This window comes from Panulirus ornatus, chromosome 63 (assembly GCF_036320965.1).
Source record: "Panulirus ornatus isolate Po-2019 chromosome 63, ASM3632096v1, whole genome shotgun sequence".
Taxonomy (NCBI): Eukaryota; Metazoa; Arthropoda; class Malacostraca; order Decapoda; family Palinuridae; genus Panulirus; species Panulirus ornatus.
In genome coordinates, this window is record NC_092286.1 from 12,057,557 (window position 1) to 12,080,001 (window position 22,445).

At 42.2% G+C, this 22,445-nt stretch overlaps 1 pseudogene; it reads right to left on the reverse strand.

Moving 5' to 3' along the window:
• Positions 1–1,580: 1,580 nt before the first annotated feature.
• LOC139745865 (kin of IRRE-like protein 1) overlaps positions 1,581–22,445 on the reverse strand; it is a 42,792-nt pseudogene continuing 21,927 nt past the window's right edge.

The following is a 22,445-nucleotide window of genomic DNA, read 5'->3' on the forward strand; positions in this document are numbered from 1 at the left end:
CAGAGTGTCATACAGCATTTCCAACGTACGCGCTATGTGAACCTCAGTGTTCATGATCATGTAGATAGTAGAGGAGGGCAAAAAGACAATATATTTTTATTTTTTGCTTTTTTTTTGCAGCTGCGTTTGTTCTATGGCAAATGCCCAACCATTGGAAATAAACAAGTCACAGATAATAGTGTCGAGGAAAAGGACCATCACATCACTAATCTGTATCAGATGTTTTTATCTCAAACAAAAGAAAAAGATGATGTACGTAGATTCATTAGATATTCAGATATTCTTTAATGGTATTCAATGATCGTGCTGAATACTCTCGAAGAGAAGGATGTAACTGTGAAATATTTACTGGGAGGAACCCAGTGAGGGATAGGGACAGCGAAGTGAAGGTCGATGCCAAAAGGATGAAATGGATGGAAATGAAGAAATAAGGATAGGATCCAGGAAGTAAGGATAGGGAAACTGTAGGATGAGGGCAAGAAAGGACGTGACAGAGGATGAGGATAGAGAGGAAGAGTTGATGATAGGAACCAGGAAGTAAGGATAGGAAACCAAAGAATGAGAGTAAGGCCAGACGTCCCAAAGGAGGATGAGGATAGAAACGAAAACGGAAATAAGGATGGAACGAGAGAGCAAGGATAGAGAACCCAAGATAAGGAAAAATACTTAAAACAAGAATAAGACAAACACAGACTAAATGAAAAAAATCTTCCTTAGAAAATAGCCAGGTAAATGATAAGGCGATCTGGAAAGAAAATGAAATTGGGGAAGATGAAATGCGCATCAAACAACGAATCGTATAAAGAGATAGGGAGGTGTTACGATCATACTGAAATGTTATGAGGGTTTTGTAAGACTCCAGATGGACAGAGAAGTTGATGGAGGTTGAACCCTCGTACCGCTGTCGATGGTGGTCGGTATGTGCTGGTGTTCCAGTGTTGTGGGATGTGGTCGTAATAATCAGTTTCTCCTTACCTCTCACATTGCCACAAGGGAAGAGAACGCATGTTTACCATCATTGTCCTCCAGCAGATAACATAGTTATAGACCATCATGTCGTCTGTCCTTTAGCAGATGACCTTGTTATAGTCCATCCGGTCTTCTCTTCTCCGTCCTTTCCATGGACTGTCCTCCGGCAGATAACCTCGTCATAGACCATCAGAGGTCTTCTGGTATTCGTCCTTCCCATGTACTCTCCTTCAGCAAATAACCTCGTCATAGACCCATCAGGTCTTCAGTTATTTTCTTTCACTATAACCTGTCCTCCAGCAGATACCCTCCTCGTGGACCATCAGGTCTCGTGTTATCTATCCATTCCATATACTCCCATGTACCATCACGGTGGACGAAGGGGTAACGTTGGTGTACCGTCGTCTGACCGCCCTACATCACCGTGGCACCGTAAGGGAAGGGTACACATGTAGTACCTACCCAGGCCAGGCGGCCTTACACTACCTCAGCCACTATAAGGTATGACGGGAGTGGTGTGTGAGAGTTACTCACGCTGGAGCTGGCTCTCTCATACCCATCAGTATACTGTGGTGGAGGCAGGTGGTGCCCCAGGTCTCTCTCTCCTCTCTCTCTCTCTCTCTCTCTCTCTCTCTCTCTCTCTCTCTCTCTCTCTCTCTCTCTCTCTCTCTCTCTCTCTCTCTCTCTCTCTCTCTCTGCGCCCCACCACTATACTGTAATGGGATCTGTCGTGCCGAAGCTACTTCTATCAAACCCTTCAGTCTTCTGTAGTGGAGGTTTAGTGCTCAGGTTCTCTCTCCCTCACGCATCACTATACTGTAGTGGGGGTATATAGTATTGTGGCCGCTCCTCCTTGTCCCATCCACAATACTGTAGTAGAGAGGTGGTGTATAACGCTCATAATACCACCCCTTCCCCTGTCACTATACTGTAGTGGAGAGGGAGGGTATGTAGTTCTCAAGCTCCCCTCACAGTTCTTCCCCTACGCCACCACTACACTATAGCAGTGGGGTGGAGGAGGGGATTGCAGGGACTCCGTCCGTCCTTAAGCTGCCTTGTCGTGCAGGGGATAGGGCCTGGTCCACACTGTCCTCAGACTAGCCCTGACTATCCCAACTGAGCCATACAGTCCTGGAACGCCAGAAAACACTGCGTCAGTATTGCGTATGAACACATATACGCTTTATGTCTAACATTCCTATGGGAAACTATAGCTAAAGATAACAGAAGATACGTTTAAGATAAGTGAAGTCAAATGAAAGATAACAGGACCATAAGTAAAGATAATGGTTATCTATATCGTGAGTTTACGCGACACAGATGATTGTTCAAATCAAATATATGCATACTGTGTTATTCTGATGCGTTAGTTAAATACTGCTACATAAATTGTGATAGCGCAAAGCCAAGATAACATACAACCCTAACACATAATTCATATATATATATATATATATATATATATATATATATATATATATATATATATATATATATATATATATATATATACATATATTTGTGTGTGTGTGTGTGTGTGTGTGTGTATGTATATATATAAACGTAATAGTTTCATGAAATAGAGATCTTCCAAAGTGTATTAGTATGGAGTCAAATTACTGGTCCATTAAAGAAATGACCTGTGTTTTGAAAGGAGCGAAAGGACTAAGCTAATTAGTGCCAATGACAGGCCATAATTAAACCCCCGGGTGGATAATTAACCATTCTTAGAACATGCCAGAGGCACTGCACAGATGCGTGCCCAACACTGTTCTCTCCATAACTTCTTGAATATAGACGATGGTACGACCCTTGGCTTCATAATAATGACCTGGGCCTTTGACCTGACCCGTAAGAATCAGGTGAAAGGTCAAGACATCATATATATATATATATATATATATATATATATATATATATATATATATATATATATATATATATATATATATATATATATATAGGGTCACACCATTGTGCTCAAGTAGTTCGTAGATGTGGGGCCATTATGTGTTTATACATACGTATGTGGATACATTATGTGCACAAAGGTACAGAGAAAATACAGGAGTTGCCGTCAGGAATAGAAGGACAATAATGGGTACAGTCACAAGAGAGATGATATGACGGATACAGCTAGGAACAGAAAGATGATAAAAAGGATACAGTCAAGAACAAAAAGAATAATAAGAGATACAGTCAAATACAGAAGGAATATATGAAATACGATCAGGAACAGAAAAACAATAAGGAGTACAGTCAGATACAGAAAGAACATAAGAGATACAGTCAGGAACAGAAGGACGGTAATGGATACAGTCAGGAACAAAGAAGATATAAGAGATACAGTCAACATATGCGTTTGAGTAGCAGAGGATGGACCTGATTCGTGAACAGCCAACAGTGGTACAGAGATGGAATTTAGGACTCACTTATTGTATGTACCTAACTTCTTCTATATACCTAAGCTTAACTATAGATATGCCTGCATGTGCTCGAATCCTAAGCGAGGCAGTTAGCCTACACCCACCCAAGGTGTTCATCCTTCCCCTCGAGGCTGGTCGATAAATAGGTACCTGGTTTGGTCCTGTGTGTTTGTATGTAAATGTATACATACATGGCAGTATATAAGACATGATACATATATACAAGTTAAGGAGACTCGGGGGTAACACGATTTTTATCTTTCTCCTCGGAACACACGAGTAGTAATCATAAATAGTAATCACAAAAAGTAATCACGAATAGTAATCACAAGTAATCACGAATAGTAATCACAAAAAGTAATCACGAATAGTAATCGCGCACAGCTTGGGCAATATGGATTTCTTAATTTATCCCACCTCCTGATTATCCTCACCGCGTTATCCCCATAACCATTTTTTGATTAATGTGGCCTGATTAAATTCTTAATAGTTCATGATGACGATGCTTCTTGAATATCTGAGAAACTTATGCCTTCAAGTTCTTGATTATGCCATTACATTATCTCGGGAACTATTCCTTCTTGAATATATATATATATATATATATATATATATGTGTGTGTGTGTGTGTGTGTGTGTATGCATCGTTAATGAACGCGGTTTGAGACGCTATTGTATAAGGAAGCTTGACCTCTGACCCTCATCAAGCAGTAATAGCTGCAGTGAAGGTCAACAAAGCCACCTACCGGGACAATGGGTCACCGCCAGTCTCGACAGAGCAGCAAGAGCAAGAGTAGAGACCAGCACAGCAGCCGTGGGTCGCTGTGGAGGGCGGAGGAGCTGGCCGTGTGCACAGCCGCCGACTCTTCACCTGCATGAGAGGGGATAGAAAACGTAATGAGTGTTAACACAAAGATACTCTCGTGTGTGTGTGTGTGTGTGTGTGTGTGTGTTTCCAGAGGGTGTGGGCAGTAAGTGGATGAGCTGTAGTGAAGCAGATCTCCCCGTGTGCCATTGCGCAGCAGGACAGACCATGTTCATGAGGGTTTGTTTACCTCCGGTGGTAGGTGTCGCGACTCGTGCCACGGTTCATGAGCAGTGCTAGGTTCCTCACCACCTGTAACCCCATAGTAGGTGGGGGGGTCTCTCACCACCTGTAACCCCATAGTAGGTGGGGCCTCTCACCATCTGTCTAACCCATATCATGCATTTCACCACCTGTAACCCATATACCAAGTCTCATGACTTGTATCCCATACCAGGTCTCTCACCACCTGTAACCATACCAGGTCTCACGACCTGCAACACATGCCAGGTCTCACCACCTGTAACCATACCAGGTCTCATGACCTGCAACCATACCAGATCTCTCACCACCTGCAGGAGAGGGAACCCACCACACCACACCAGTCATACTGAGCCAACACGACGACTGTGCTGTGCGGACTCACCATTAACCACATGGACCATGACGGAGGCAGGCCTCGGCAAACTGTGGCCCACAGGTGTAGTTGCCCGAGTCGCCCTTGAGGGCGGGCGTGATGAAGAGCTTGGAGGTGGTCTTCGTGGGCGTCTTCTCGATCTCCACGCTCACGCCGCCCCTGAGGAGGCAAGGGAGAGACATTGAGGAGGCGTAGGTGGAGGAGGAGGAGGACATTATTCTCATGTGGCAGAAATGATACCCACCTGAAAGAGTAGCCAGTGGAAGGGTATGTAACTACAGGACCGCCCGCTTCGGGAGGAAACTCCACTTGAGAAAGACAGTCAGTCACTCGTGGATAATCATCTATCTAGAAGGAGAAGATCTACCTGCCTGACGAAGGTGATCCCGCACCCTCACTTCATGACATTGCCCTTGGAAGGAGGGAGGAAGAGGAGGTCATCTCACCTGGAGACGACTCGAAGTACTTTCTTCTGGGAAGAACTCCAGTTACGTAGCACACTTACCTGGGGAAATACCTACTTGGAGCACACTTGTCTGGGGAAATACTTACTTGGAGCACACTTATCTGGGGAAATGCCTACTTGGAGCACACTTATCTGGGGAACAACACCCACCCAACAGAGTAAAGGTGGGCCCCCTGGAAACCAAGTGGACTCGACTTTTTACTCATAGGTCGTGAAGGACAGTAAATCTTAGGGGCAGCACCTACCTGGGAGAGTCATAGTCGAGCTTGTGTGCGTTCCGAAACCAGGTGACGGCGCCTACGTTGTCAGAGTGGGTGTTGACCAGGCAAGTGAGGCGAATGGTTGACCCGTTCTGGATATACACCTCCACCGGTCCGTCTATCCTCGCCTTCTGAACTGTTGGAGGAGGAAATGTGGGAAGGTGAACTGTGGGGAATGGCTAGAAAGGATCCGCGTAGAAGAGGATGAAGAAAGTGTGAGTGACACTGGTGTGGTAGAGGATGACGAGACGAGTTTGTGAGGAAGAAGTATATGCTTTTTCCACTGAAGGGCCCCAGTCACTGCCTGAAGTCTTCATTAAGCCCAGGGCACAGATAGATTCATTAAAATCAGCATAAGAAAGAGAAAAGTAAGGAGAGAGGATGAAAAATAGAGTTTTGAAGGAAGTAAAAAATAACTGCTTTTTGAAGACAGGTGGTTGTATCTATGAAGAGTGAGATAAGTAGGTGAACGAAATCTAGAGTTCAGTGGTGTAAGGAAAGAAATGAGAACACAAGAGCCTATCCTTGAGCAGCCAGTGGCTACACTGCATCTATGTGATACAGTGGCTTGTCGAGTATAACGTTGTCTAGTTAATGGTAAGGGCAAACTAGTAGCCACTTTTCGGGAGCAGAAACAGGATTGATATCTGTAGAAAAGGGAGAGAGAAACAACCTTGTAGCGTGAGGGGGGGGAAAGTGGGCCAGGTTTTTTTGAGGTCAAAGTTAATAAGATGGATTACTTTAGGCTCGGCTCTGTCTATTATGTGCAGCTAGAACCTCGCCCCAGAAGTGAAAGCAGTCATCCAAGGACGAAGCGAATTAGTCTTTTGTAAGTATAAGCAACTGTTCACAATAGAAGAATCTAGTTATCTGAGGAGGACTCCCGGATTAATTTCGACAGACTCGGCTCTTTGTACATTGTCGGGTTTTCGAGAAAGAGGAGACCTTGCTCGCTAGTCCAAGTATCTTAATTGTGTTGAGTGGTGGAGACGGACAAGATGTGAGGGGGTGGTGGTGGTATGGAAGGAGAAAACATTGAAGAAATTGGATTTGAGAGAGGCATTGAAGTTCAATGAAGCTTCTGCCATCTTCCTCCGGGAAACCCTGTCGAAAACTGAGTTTACAGAAGCACTGGTTATGATGGAAGCGCGAACGAAAGACGATAGACCGGATTTGAAAGAAGAAGAAGAAGAAGGAGGAGGGCAGTGTTGAGTCGTCAGCCTGTGGCTGTGTTTGGTCACGACCTGAGGACGACCGATGATGGGGGGTTAGGCGGCTGTGACGAAGGGAAGAGATGAACTGTGAGATGGGGAATATTGAATCGGAAGATTGCAGGAGATGAAGTACAGGGCGAGGAGAGTCATCGAGCGGGAAGACGCAGTGGGCTGTAGAGAAAGGGGGAGGATGTGGCTGAGAGGTGCGCATTCATATGCACTTTATCCGTATTCATATACCTCCGCGTTGTACAGTTAGGTTCGGTAAAATGCTATCTGCTGGCTATGTGCGCCTGTTGGGAAATAACCGGTATAGACCCCGTTGCTCACCTATGAGAGACGAAGGGTATTCGAGTACTTAGTATTCGAATATTTGTTTCCTATTAGCCAGGCCCATAGCCTAGCGTGACGTTAGCATTCCCGCCTCTTGCACAGGGGTCCCGGGTTCGATCCTGGCTTTTGGAGGTTTGTATGTTCTATGAAGATGCGCGTTCATATGCTCTTTATTCGTGTGTATATATATATATATATATATATATATATATATATATATAGCGTTAATGAAACGGCCTTGATAATGGCCTCAGCTGCCCGTGCCGTCTCAGCTAACATACATATAAGAAGAGGTGGGAAGAAACCTTGATCCGGCGGGTGAGAGGAAATGTGTGAGAGTTGTTGCGGTAGAGGAAGGCAGAAGAGTTATGGTGGTTACCAACATCTGGCACAGACGTTATTTATAATGTCTTTTTTTCTCTTCTTCTTCTTCTTACCGCAGGATTGCGTAACACAGCAGTCTCGCACTCGGGAGCCACTAGGGGAAAAAAAAGATTGTGCCTCGGGCTGAACGGGGGCAAAACAAGAGAACTTCAACTGTATAACTCTAAAAGTATATATATCCATTTTGCTTGTCATCTTTTGGGAACAGGAGGGAAAAAAGTCGCGGTTGTGCAACATTTCATAAAAGTGAGAATGTTTAAACGCAGTTTAAACGCAAGATATATATACATACATACATATATATATATATATATATATATATATATATATATATATATATATATATATATATATATATATAGTGCAAATAAAGCAAAATTTTATAAAACACTTGAAAGCAAGGATTCGAACCCCATATACCATTAGCGTGGTAGCTGGGTACACTAACCACTTAACCGAGTGTCTAGCGTACCCAGCTACCACACAGATGTTACTGGGTTCGAATCCTTGCTGTTGTTGCAGGGCATCATGTCTCTTACATTACACGATTACTTATTAGTGGTGTTAGGAGCAGATGAACAAGGGCATCACCTCCACACAACCAGTCTCTCAAAGCCATCATGTATAATGTACCGAGACTGGAGGCTACCAGCAGGTTCCTTCATCATTTACCTTGACCGCTTCCTACGCTTTGTTTCAGCCTCGCTGAATCTCTTGTCGTTTCCCCCTCCTCTCCAGCACGCCACATCCCTCCATCATAGCCTTTCGAATGTATGTAGTGCGCCTCTTGAGCTGCTGGCCAGCGCCTCATAAATAAGACCGTTTCGTCTCGACGTGAACGTACTGTTAATTCAATTCAGTTCGATTCGAATTGCATTTCGAATGCATTACGACATCTCGCTAGTATCGAACTCCATGTCACTGCGAATACTGTCATTGTCGCCGAACGTTCTTTTTTTTTTTAACCAGAATTTCCGCTGACGTCTATAGGCGGTCCAGTGTTTCCATGAGTTTACATGAGAAAGACAGATAACGGAAGGCCTGATTGTCCAATGACTAGATTGTCTGAAAAAAAAAAAAAAATGATTTAACCTGACAGAAAAAATGTAATTTCGCTTAGTGCTTTTTTTTTTAAGCTATCACTAACTCCCGCTGTTGCACATTAGCCTTCTAGTGTCCCCGTAACCGCTGTCGTTTATACGTTTATTTCTGGCGATTTCTCAAAGTAAGAGTCAAGACAACACGATACGAATGAAATCATCTAGCGTAAGAAATTGGTCGTAGAAGGAAAGACATACAGGACCTGTTTATGTAAGAAAGAAAATGTACGCAAAAAGTGGTAGATTAAACCGATGCCGACCCTGTGTACCTGCGGGGGTTCGACCCCTTTGAGTATATTAGCGCGAACTTTTACCTCGTTTTTGAGGTTCGAGGTAAAAGAAAAAAAAGAATATGTTGGTGCTGCATGATCGAAGTTCAGTGTTCAAGGGGTTGCAACTTTTTTCGCTCAAGGGTCGTAACCTTGAACTCGTCTTGCTCTTGAGGTTAATTAAATGATAGGGGGAGGAGGGACGGACGTATAGGGAAAAAAAAAAAAAGAAATCGAGTGATACCTGGTAACGAGAAGTTGTTTTGGTTCTTATACGTCGCTGAGCGAAGGGCCACGCCCTCGACCCAGCTTGTTACGCCTTGTGCACAGCTTGTTAAGACCCCGCCCTCTAACGAGGAAGCCAGTTACTCACTCTTGCCGAAAGACAAATTAACCTTGTTTATAACTTGTCAACCGCCGCCGGGCAACAGGCCCCCCCAGCGTCATGGACGAGGACCCCAGCGCCTCTACCTGCGAGGACCTCCGGCGAGATTTTTCAGCCTGGATGGCTATAGGGCTTGCGCGAGGCGCTCACCCCGCACGTAGAAGAAAAATAATGGTGTCGGGACGGAGAGAGAGAGAGAGAGAGAGAGAGAGAGAGAGAGAGAGAGAGAGAGACAGACAGACAGACAGACAGACAGACAGACAGAGATGGTGGGAGGAAGGGGGTAAGAGGATAGGAAGGCAAATATGTGGAGAGCAAGTTAATATCGTGGTCTTTGTAGAAGATGAGCCTTGCCTCCTTCCCCTGTTCACCTTGCCCCTTCCCCCGTTCACCTTACCCCTTCCCCTGTTCACCTTGCCCCTTCCCCTGTCCACCTTGCCCCTTCCCCTGTTCACCTTGCCCCTTCCCCTGTCCACCTTGCCCCTTCCCCTGTTCACCTTGCCCCTTCCCCTGTCCACCTTGCCCCTTCCCTGTTCACCTTGCCCCTTCCCCTGTTCACCTTGCCCCTTCCCCTGTCCACCTTGCCCCTTGCCTTACCTTCCACGGCCAAGAGGACGGGCAAGGAGATCTTAGGGCTGGTGGAGACCTGACACTCGTACACCCCTGCGTCCCTGAAGGTGACGGGGCTGATCTCCAGGTACCATCTGTCGCTGTCCTCCGGATGGTACACCTGTGGCGGAGACGAGGTGGAGATTGTGATGATGATGATGATGATGATGATAGTGACACAATAGATATGGTGGGGACTGAGGGAGGGAGGAGCTGTTGATGGTATGAGGAAGAAGACTGTTGGTGGTGGTGGTGGTGGTGGTGAGGGAAAAATAGTCGTGGTGTGGGAGGTGGTATAGGCTGGTGAGTCTTGGAGGAGACAGAAATAGTGTTAGATACCAGTAAATGAGGAAGATATTGATGAACGCGAGAGACGATGGTGTCTGATGGTGAGAGATGCTGACAGTAAGTGAGGAGGAAGTTGGCGAGTGAGACACGGAATGATGGTAGGTGAGTGAGCGAGCGAGTGAGGGAGATGATGCTGGTGAAGGAGATGATGCTGGTGGATACCTGCATTACACAGGAAGACCTGCTGTACTACACAGATACACCAACACGACACAGGAAGACTAGCACATTGCGCACACACTACGGCAAGACGATGAATTCACACAGTGGAGCACGCAGTGGAGGGAGAAAAGGAACAGAGCACACAGTGGAACATTTGCATCATCCATAAAGCTTAGAAAACACATAGAAACAAGTATGACAACCTGAAAGGAAGGAAAGTATGCTACAAAACCTCACGACAAAGGATGAGTCCATAAGAAGACGTTCAGTTTACACAATGTCGTAAATTAGAATGCAGGACGGGAGAAGTTCACAGAGTTAGGAGAATTAGACAGGAAAATAAACCAGAATGGCGGAGGAGGAGAATTGCAGGAGGTACAGGCAGTCTGAAAAACAGACATGCAGATAGATAATTACATAGATAGATAGTTGAACAGACAGTGAATTACATTAGATAGATAGACAGATAGACACACGAACAGATGGAAAGACTGACAAACAAAGAGATGAATAGGAAGACAGAGTAGAGGCATCTAGTAGATCAACATAAGTAGACAGACACACGAATAGACGGACAGATAGATGAACAAATAGATGAATAGACAAATAGATAAAGGGGCTAGCAGGCATTCTAATAGATCAACAGACAAGCAGGCATTCTAATAGATCAACAGACAAGCAGGCATTCTAATAGATTAACAGACAAGCAGTCATCGTAACAGATCAACAGACAGACGTACAAATGAAAAAGACAGACTGAGAGATGGACAGATTGACAGACAGAAACAGAGAAAAAAAAAGATACATTTTACAGGGTGATATATGCGGGTAGGTAGAATACCAACACAAACATTAAGGCACTACGGGAATAGCCATACGTACAGCAGTGCTGGGGAGGACTAGCCCAGTACGAGGCAGAGGGTAATGTGTGGTGAATGAAGAATACATCATTACCTTGAAGCGGTCATCACTCGTGTAGGTAAAGATGCCCACTGTCAAGATGTGTAGGTCTCGCTGCCTGATCCACGACACCTGAAAGACGAGTCTCATATATATATATATATATATATATATATATATATATATATATATATATATATATATATATATATATATAGGCTTTGCCGGACTCCACCTGCATGCGGTTACACCGCGAGTGAAAAGTCGCCTTTGGAGGGAGTACAGTCATGTGAAAGGAGTCCATCAGTTCCTTGCTACTGGAATAGCGCCGACTTGAAGCTGCTGGAGTTGCTGGAAAGGGCAGACGTCCTGGACTAACTCCAGGCTTCTTTCAAAAATGGGATACTAGTGACCATTATTCAAATAGATATATGATTGTGGTGATTATGAAACTGAACAGAAGAAAAAAGAATGAATATAAGATCTAGGAAGATGGTGCGTTTTAGCACTACTGAATGTTGCTCAGGTCAGAAATGACAAAAATGTGTTCTTGCTGTGTGAAAGGGAACGAGTATTATGTATTCATGAAAAAAGAAGGCATTAGGTGATAGGAGAGAACCTTGAGAAACACCACTGTTGGCTACTAGAAGAAGAGGGAGAAGAAGCTCCCTCATCAGCTACTGCTGTGGAACGGCCAGAAAGGAAGCTGTGTATTGGGTAACAGAGAGATACCAGAAACAAAAATTGAGGGTAGTTTAAAAAGCATGGGGCGATAGTTGAGGATTCAGAGCGGTCTCCTTCCATAGGGGGTGGGCTACACCAAGGCATGCTTCCAGAAGCGGAAAAAAAGAAGTGATGTGAATTTTTAGACCGATAAGAAATAGACTCGAAGAGATATCCCATCTGGGCCATGTTCCTAGTCCACCTGAATTTGGAGTAACACTTGGAAGACCCTTCACAAGGAGAATATAGGAGAAGCCATAGCTTCATTTAGGAGATGGGGGTGGAGGACTTGAAGCAGGATCTTCCAAAGTTGAGTTAGGGGAAAGTGAGATACCGGTAAGATTAGCTTAATCAGTTGGAGAATTAGCAGGAGATTAATTATGTCGGAAGGGAAGAAGAAAGGTTGAAATACAGAACTCACTAGGGATATCATTTTTTTTCTTCCAGGGGCCAAAAGGTTTATCAGAAGAAGAGTTCAGTTCAGCACACTTTATGAAGTTGTTCTTAGCTTTACAAAGAAGAGCTTTGGAGTGTTTCCGAGTAGAAATGAAAGCCAGGCCTCACGGAAATAAAAACTGGGTAGATTTCAGGGGAAAAGATGTTCCTGGTGCCACAGGCGTTCACGGATCCAATTAAATCCAAAAATGTCAGTAAATGTCACACTTCGACAAGCATAGCAAATAGATATCATTCAACCTTTAAACATATCTGATTATAGTAGATTAATCTGTCAAGAGCTTAATTAATGAGCAAGCTAAGGAAGAGGTGAGCTCAGCTGAGGCCTGCAGAGTTGGCAACTCACATCTTTTTTTCCGAGGTTGAGGACGTGGCAGGGTAACGAGGCCTTGTGCCCCACAATGACCGTGACGTTGCTTGGTGTGTCATCGTCGAAGTAAGCGGTGTTGGTGTTGGGTCGTCCCCAGGTGATCTGCGGCTCGACAGTTTCGCCCTCACCCCCTGCAAGGTCACCAGGAGCAACGTTAGGCTTGTAGAGAAAAGGTTATATACAAAAAAAGAAACACAACAGTTACAATCATGCGTGGGGAATTCTCCTCCAAAGTCATCGAAGGATATGTCTCTTTTGGGTCACCATAGTCACGAAGAAACCTCAGCTGCCCTAAACTGACACTAGTATGGTCATCACAGCCAACGTAGTGAGGGTCTAACAAGGTCATGAAGCTACCTTCTTAAAAGGGTCAAGCTAGGTTATTGTATGCTAGCACCAGGAAGGTCATAACGGACATCAAAGACTGCTAAGACAGATGTCTTTTTAAAAACTAGTCCATTACAGATTTGATTTCTGAAAGGGTTCTGATATTACCCAGGAGATCTTGCAGCTCCAAAGGCAGATACGGTAGCAGGTACAGGTTGGATTATGTTGAAGCGAGAAGTTGATGGATGAAAGTGTATACTGTGTTACGTTAACTTACGATGATACAGCCTCCCCAAAGCTGACTTTTCACTCTTGGTGTAGCCTCGAGCAGGCGGAGTCTGGTAACACACAGATATATATATATATATATATATATATATATATATATATATATATATATATATATATATATATATATATATATATGAGGACATATGTGCAAAAATATTGTTCTTAATACCGCATCACCTCCTCTTCTTCATTTAACAGGAAACCCACATCCTGTGCCTTTTTCTTATAGTAGAAACAAAGGATGTTTTCTTTCCCTCGTTACTCTCAGCGTTGACGAATAACGGGACGAAGAATATTTCCGAGTTTGAAGAAGTAATTCTTCAAGTTGTGTGTTGCACTGGACTGTTCGTGGCACTCCTGGTTATTCGTCTTTTGACTGACGTGGCAATTACAACCTCCCCGAGGAGAAGAGCCTGAAGAAAGGGCAACGGAAACGAGCAGGGTCAAGCGCCCGGTCTTACCCGCCCTCTCATCCCCCCACCCCCCTCTGTCCTCTCCCTCCACCCACTTCTCCTCCTCCTTCTGCTCCGCCGCCGCCATACAGAGTGGAGGAATTTTCTTGCATGAGCAACATCAAGAAAGTTGTCATTGCCTTCTTTGTGCAGTCAGTCTGTAGGTGTATATAGTGCACAATGCTTCTCTCTCTCTCTCTCTCTCTCTCTCTCTCTCTCTCTCTCTCTCTCTCTCTCTCTCTCTCTCTCTCTCTCTCTCTCTCTCTCTCTCTCTTTTGAGGAATTGGTGTCGGAAATACCTAATGAAAGAATGGAATTTGTATGTAGCATTGATGGACTTGGAGAAAATGCAGTATAGGGTTGATAGAAGTGCTCTATGGAAGGTGGCTAGGGTTGTGTATGGTGTGGAAGTACAGTTATTTGGGACAGAGAGAAATTTTCATCGACATAGTAAGGCATAAAGGAAGGGTGGACTTTGAGTATAACTGAAGGGAGGTCTGCGTCAAGGGAGTATAATACGATGTCTCCATGTTTATGTATAGGGTGGTGAGGGAGGTATTATATACAAGGGTCTTGGAGAAATGGGCGGATCTGCAGTCTGTTGCGGAGTGTTGTGGGTGAAGCGCTTAAGGGGGCGCCTAAGCTGTTATTTGCAGATGACGCCGCTCTAATGGCGGATTCGAGTGACAAACTGCAGAAGTTGGTGGGTGAGTTTGGAAGTGCGTGCGAAAGGATGAAGTTGAGAGAAAATGTGAATAAAAGGAAGGCTACGAGGTGCAGCAGGTGGGAGAGACAGGTTGTTCTAAGTTGTTCGGGTGAGTGGAGAGAACTTGGAGGCCACGAAAGATTTTAGGTAAGTGGCTGCTGGAAATGAACCACAGGATGAGGGTGGGATGAGACAGAAGGGCGTGAGTGTACTGAGGAGTGTGTGTAGAGTGAGGTCGCTCATTCATGAGAGTAAGAATAGTTACGATGGACACAGCAGCAGCCCCAACAGTCTCGTAATGGTTGCGACTCGTGGGCGTTAGATGCAAGAAAGAAAAGAAAAAATTACAGAAGAGGGTGGACGTGTTGGGGGAATGAAATGCTAGTGGACAACATGCTGTGTGAGGGACGGTTGGTCGATTATGGAAGAATGACGAAGGGAGAGAGAGAGAGAAAGAGAGAGAGAGAAAGAGAGAGAGAGAAAGAGAGAGAGAGAGAAAGTGCGTTAGTAAGCGGAGTGTGTGTCAGAGAGCTGAGTAGGTTGTGCTGATGTGGTTTGAGTAAATAGAAAGGAATGATCGATGAGAGAGAGCGACTAAGAGGATATATATGTATATATATATATATATATATATATATATATATATATATATATATATATATATATATATATATATATATCATAAAAAGCTCCAACAGCCAGGATCGAACCTGGGACTCCTTGTGCAAGAGGCAGGCATGCTAACCGCTAGGCTAAGGGACTGTATAATAGGAAACTACTATTCGAAATACTAAGTACTCGAATACCCTTCGTCTCACTATGGTGAGCAACGGGGTCTATATATATATATATATATATATATATATATATATATATATATATATATATATATATATATATATATATATATATATATATATATATATATCTTTATCATCTTTATCATATTTCTTTTTTATAGATATGCTCGTCATGAAGTTCAAACTTCCTTCCATCAATGTAATTATCCTAATTACTGGTGAAGTCTTTAGCTGGAAAAATAATTAATGTAATGTTAAATATCTAATTATCTCCTGTAATGAACATTATGCAGAACTCATACAATTTTTTTGGGTCTTGTCCTTTAAAGTAATTATAAACATATTTACACACACACGCACGCACACACACACACACACACACACACACACACACACACACACACACACACACACACACACACAAAATCGTTGATCTTCCCCTCCAGCCGTTTTCTAACCATCTGGACCTGAAATATGAACAGCACTCGGTGGTCAAGCTTAACTTGATTTATTCATCACTAAATGAGTGAAGAATAAACTGAACGTAGATCAGTTGTGCATTGTGTTATTTATCCTCAGCAGAGGGAAATCAATTTGGATTTTGTTTCAATGTTTATCTTTTCAAGTATTTCCATCGAGCGAGATAACATTCTTTATTGTCAAAAAAAAAAAAAACTGTCTATCTGGCTCTCTCTCTGTCTGCCTGTCTGTCTGTCTGTCTGTCTTTCCAGTATGAGATCCCACAGAATACGAATTTTTTGGCAGTAGAAATATCACGCCTTAAACATATACGAGCATACATAATTATACATACATGCCTACATACGTTTCATATTTATATATATATATATATATATATATATATATATATATATATATATATATATATATATATATATATATGTTTGAAGGAATAGTGGTTCCAACAATGTTGTATGGTTGCGAGGCGTGGGCTATGGATAGAGTTGTGCGCAGGAGGATGGATGTGCTGGAAATGAGATGTTTGAGGACAATGTGTGGTGTGAGATGGTTTGATCGAGTAAGTAATGTAAGGGTAAGAGAGATGTGTGGTAATAAAAAGAGTGTGGTTGAGAGAGAGTAGGTGTTTTGAAATGGTTTGGTCACATGGAGAGAATGAGTGAGGAAAGATTGACCAAGAGGATATATATATATATATATATATATATATATATATATATATATATATATATATATATATATATATATATATATATATATATATACGAATAAAGTGCATATGAACGCGTACCTTCAAATACATATATATATATATATGTATATATATATATATATATATATATATATATATATATATATATATATATATATATATATATAAAACAAAAACGTTTTTAGTCAGTCTAAATGCACTTAGTTTACACTCTGGTAATATAGAATTGAAGATCATGTTACTCCTTCTTTTGCAGGATAAGCTGATTATATTGCTGGGTTTTAAAATAGATGCTTAAACGATAGGGCTTGGGCGCTGAATACCGTATTGAAATGCTTTTGTTTTCCAGTGGTTAAACATTGCAACTGTCTGGATTTCATATATATATATATATATATATATATATATATATATATATATATATATATATATATATATATATATATATATTTCAGTATTTGATCCCGCGCTAGCGAGGTAGCGCCAGGAACAGATGGAGAAAGGCCACATCTGCTCACATCTATTCTCTAAATGTTATGTGTAATGCACCAAAACCACAGCTCACTATCCTCGCAACCATGCCCACACAGACCTTTCCATGGCTTACCGCGGACGCTTCACATGCCCTGGTTCTCTCCATTGACAGCACGTCGACCCCTGTATACCACATCGTTCCAATTGGCCCTATCACGTACATGTTCACTAGGGTTTTTTTCGAATACGTGACATAAGGTTTTTGTTTTGCGTATCATTGTTTACAATTCAGGACAAAAGGGGGAAAAAAATTGTCCTTTGAAGTAATGTATATGTAACTAGCCATGTGCTCCATTCTCCTGGTTTCCTGTCTTCTGCCACACTTAGCTGCTACTGCTATAAGCTACTGCAGCTGAAGCTTTCTCACAGCTTATCTGTTAACTGCCGAAATTTGAATATCTAATGTTGCTTTTTAATTGGAACGTGAATTTTCAATTGGAAGAAAAAAAAAGGGAAAAAAAAAATCTTGACGGAACTCTTTCTCTAGTTTATTCGTAATCGATGAATAAATCACTTTGGATTAATAGAATCTAAGATTATTAAAGTGGTTTCGGTTTCTCTGGTAGGATCTGGAAATTATTAAAGAGGTTTCGGTTTCTCTGGTTGGATCTGGAAATACGCGTGCAGTCATAGCAGAAACCCAAGTGCGCTTGAATTTGAAACCAAGTGCGTCGAAACCAGATACCATTTGTATCAAAACCAGAAGCCAGCGGACCTAAATTTCTGCAGAAACCAAGTACATTGAAGCCGGAGTTCCTAGTGTACTGAAACCAGAAACCAAGAGCACTGAAAGCAGAGCCCAGTTCACTTAAATTCTCTTGAAACCATGTACACAGAAACCAGAGATCAAAGTGCACTGAAAGCTGAAAACCATGACATAGAAACCAGGCACCCCAGTGCACTGAAAACAGAAATCACGTACCCTGAAACCAGACACCCCAGTGCGCTGAAAACAGAAACCACGCACCCTGAAACCAGACACCCTAGGGCACTGTAAACAGAAACCACGTACGCTGAAACCAGACACCCCAGTGCCCTGAAAACAGAAACCACGTACTCTGAAACCAGGCACTCCAGTGCACTGAAAACTAGAGACCAGTGTGTGTGAGGCTAATGAACTGCCTGGCAGAACCCGTCAGTAAAATAGCAGTTTCCGAATTTGAGCAATAGACGAATGGCTGAAAGCAGCGTTGCCGGATCGACGTGCGCTGTACCTTGTACGTGCAAACGCGCACGTTCCTACATACAGACGTACGTACATGCATATATACAAACGCATGGTCATACATACCTACATAACGAGTACGTGTTTGTGTGTGTGTGTGTGTGTGTGTGTGTGCAAATTTGCTTGAGTTTGTGTATGTATCTGTGTATGTGTGTATTTGTCTGTCTATATATGTGCGTATGTGTTAATTATAATTCCTTGCATATGTGCTCTTGCAATACCTTTAAATCCGTAACTTTTTGAAAGGAAAAAATTTTCTCCCCTCCACCATTATACATAACCTCCATGCTTTATACATTATGATTCATTTCCACATCCCCTTTTCTTATTTCATATTTCAATATTCATTGAATACCACTATTATTCATCGGTAGATAATTGTGGAATAATGATATAGAAAAAAAAACCTCACTCGCCTTTTGCCTCACACCAAGCTTAAGGGTTGAAGGGTGAGTTAAACATACCAAGAGATCATTTAGACATTCAAACTAACACCTTTTTAACCTTGATCTCTCTGTTTCAGGTAAGCAAACATCCCGTCCCACTCAGCATCCAACGCAGGTAAGGTTCCATCTCACCTGTCTATGTCAAGGGACCGAAATGGAGATAGTCGTTTGAAATAAGCGAGCCACATCAATGTTTCCTGTCGACTCAAACTGATTATCTCTCTTTCTTCTTTTAAGAGAGCCATATTTAGAGATTTACATCTCTCTTTCTTTTTTTTAAGAGCCATATTTAGAGACTTACAGACGTACTTAAGCCGATTCCATCGAGAAAAGATGATGTTAGGAAAAAAGAAAAAATAGATGTTTAATACAAATACTCCAAAAAATCAAAGGCTTCGAATGTATAAAGAGCTTTGTAGTTTCCAATCGTATTTCACATAACGACCCGGTTATATTCTGAACTCATAGTATAGAACAGAATCTCGTAGTCGAGCCTATTATGTTTTAATGAGGTAGAGTACATTGTTTATTAACGGGGGTTGTGATATTAACCTGCGGAATCATTTATTAAAGAGGGGGGAGAGGGAGATGGGATGGGCGAATGCATCACCGCAAATACGAATGGGGAAACAGATTGGACAGATATAGTATGATACATCTCAGGTCCCCCGCTCGACTCCCCGTGCAAGCGCCTCCATACCTGATGAAACTTCACGAGTGATTCTCCTAAGTGACGGGCATTTAAATCTTTTTTCTAACCCTAGTATAAACGCCTTTCTCATAAAGTCACATACGTACAGGTAAAATATAATCCTGGGTTATGTATTTTTCTCTCCTGGCCTCGCCTGCTCGTCCCTCGACCAACGTGTGTGTGTGTGTGTGTGTGTGTGTGTGTGTGTGCATCCCGCATGAGTGAGGGAGCGTCAGGAACAGATGACTGTGAGCCTTAGAAAGAATTGCAGGAAGGGAGGATTTCCAGCACCCCTCTCCCCCCAAGACTGCCTTCTGTGCTCGCCTTCTACGACATGCTGGAGATACGTGGGTAGTAATTCTTTCTCCCTTTTCTCCAAGATTACTATATATTTATATATATATATATATATATATATATATATATATATATATATATATATATATATATATATATATATTTCTTTCATACTATTCGCCGTTTCCCGCATTAGCGAGGTAGCGTCAAGAACAGAGCATGGGGACTGTGCCTTTGAGGGAATATTCCCACCTGGCCCCCTTCTCTGTTCCTTCTTTTGGAAAATTAAAAAAAAAAAAACGAGAGGGGAGGATTTCCAGCCACCCGCTCCCATATATATATATATATATATATATATATATATATATATATATATATACTCTTCATGCACTTCCTTGGTTCTCCTGTCCATTTCTTCCTCCAATCCTTAACACTCGAGATATCTCGAGGAAAATCTGGATTCCAATGGTCCAAGATCCATCGCGAGGGGAGGGATGTATAGACAAAGTATCGTGACAACATTACAAACTCTCCGTATCTTTGTATCTTTACTTGAGACCCCCCCTCTCTCTCCTCTGTATCTCATCCCTCCGTTTTCTTCGAGCTTTTGTCCCAGGGTTGTTGAAGGAGGAGACTTGATTACCAAGGCAGTCGTTTGCCGATCGTGTCGTTGTTTTATTTCATTTTTTTTTTTTTTTTAAGGGTAGGTAACCACTGGGTTTTGCTGGTCCTTCGTGAGGGAGGGAAGGGGGCGGTGGTGCTGTGTTATTACGTCCCTCCGTCGTTAGCCTGGCCTGTGTTGACGTGAGACACGATCGTAGGAACGAGGCTTGTCCCCTTTTCTCTCTCTCTCTCTCTCTCTCTCTCTCTCTCTCTCTCTCTCTCTCTCTCTCTCTCTCTCTCTCTCTCTCTCCACCGAGGGAGGCGCATTACCCACGGTGTCGGGACCTGGTTCTTGACGGCTTGCGGAGTGAGCCGGCACTTCAGTGGCTATCGAGTTTCACTCCCTTGGCCGGTCTTTCTTCCCTTGTGCTTCACAGCCATCATGAGGGCTGCTGGCATCCATTCCACTTACCTACAGTCACTCCCTCTCACACATAGCAGCACTTGACAACACGTAACACACACACGACTTGTTCTTAATAACTACAGGTCTCCCTGCGGTGAGCGCTACTTGCTAGTTCTGTCATTTTGATATATATATATATATATATATATATATATATATATATATATATATATATATATATATATATATATATATATATATATATATATTATCCTTGGGGATAGGGGAGAAAGAATACTTCCCACGTATTCCCTGCGTGTCGTACAAGGCGACTAAAAGAGGAGGAAGCGGAGGGGGGAGGGGGGGGGGGCTGGAAATCCTCCCCTCCCGGTTTACTTTTTTCAATTGAAGGAACAGAGAAGGGGGCCAAGTGAGGATATTACCTCTAATTCTCAGTCCTCTGTTTTAACGCTACCTCGCTAACGCGGGAAATGGCGAATATGTATAAAAAAGTTGTATATATATATATATATATATATATATATATATATATATATATATATATATATATATATATATATATATATATATCCTCTTCTATCCTAAAGTGTATATAGCGAAGGGACGAAGTAATTAAAAGAAAATAACACTTCGCCGAAGCATGACCTAAAAGTTACAAGAACGGATGAAAAGATATTATGAATTTCCACACACACACACACCTCATACAACATGCTTTCGTTACACCATCTAGAACAGAACACGACTGGGAACACGCTTGTACACGAAGAGAGAAACTCTTTTTTTTTCAACCACTGGGGATCAAATTGGTATTGCTCATGTCCATTTGAGAATGACAGGTCAGGATAATGATAGGCTGAAATATACTGACTGAGAGATTGAAAAAAAAAAATATATATATGATCCACTCCCATGTCAGGATAAATGTCGGTGCAATATGTTTCCTATCTTATTTCTGGCTTGCCTGATAATATGAATTTTTTATATATGCTCATTTCAACCCCCCCCCCCCCATTACTACGGAGTGTCGGCGAAACAGACGATGAATGACGGAGCGTCAGGAAATGTAGTCGCTGGCCCTCGCAACACAACCTGGACATTACGAGGTGTTCCCCAACCCGGAGTTCGCATCTTGTCGATAAATCAATGATCAGAGAGAGAGAGAGAGAGAGAGAGAGAGAGAGAGAGAGAGAGAGGTTTGCAGATGGATCGTCAGTACGGCTTTTATATATATATATATATATATATATATATATATATATATATATATATATATATATATATATATATATATATATATATATATATATATATATGTATATATATATATATATATATATATATATATATATATATATATATATATATATGAATATATATATGAATATATATATATATATATATATATATATATATATATATATATATATATATATATATATATATATATATATATATATATACACACACACGAGTACTCGACAAATTGAAATCCAAGTATTAGTGACACTGTTATGAAAAGGGGTTCGACATCCTTAACCGCACAGTAAATGATATGATAACGGCCCAGCAAGATGGATTCCCGGGTTGTGGCTATGTGGATAACAGATAGTTTAGTCAATTGCCGGTGATACACGA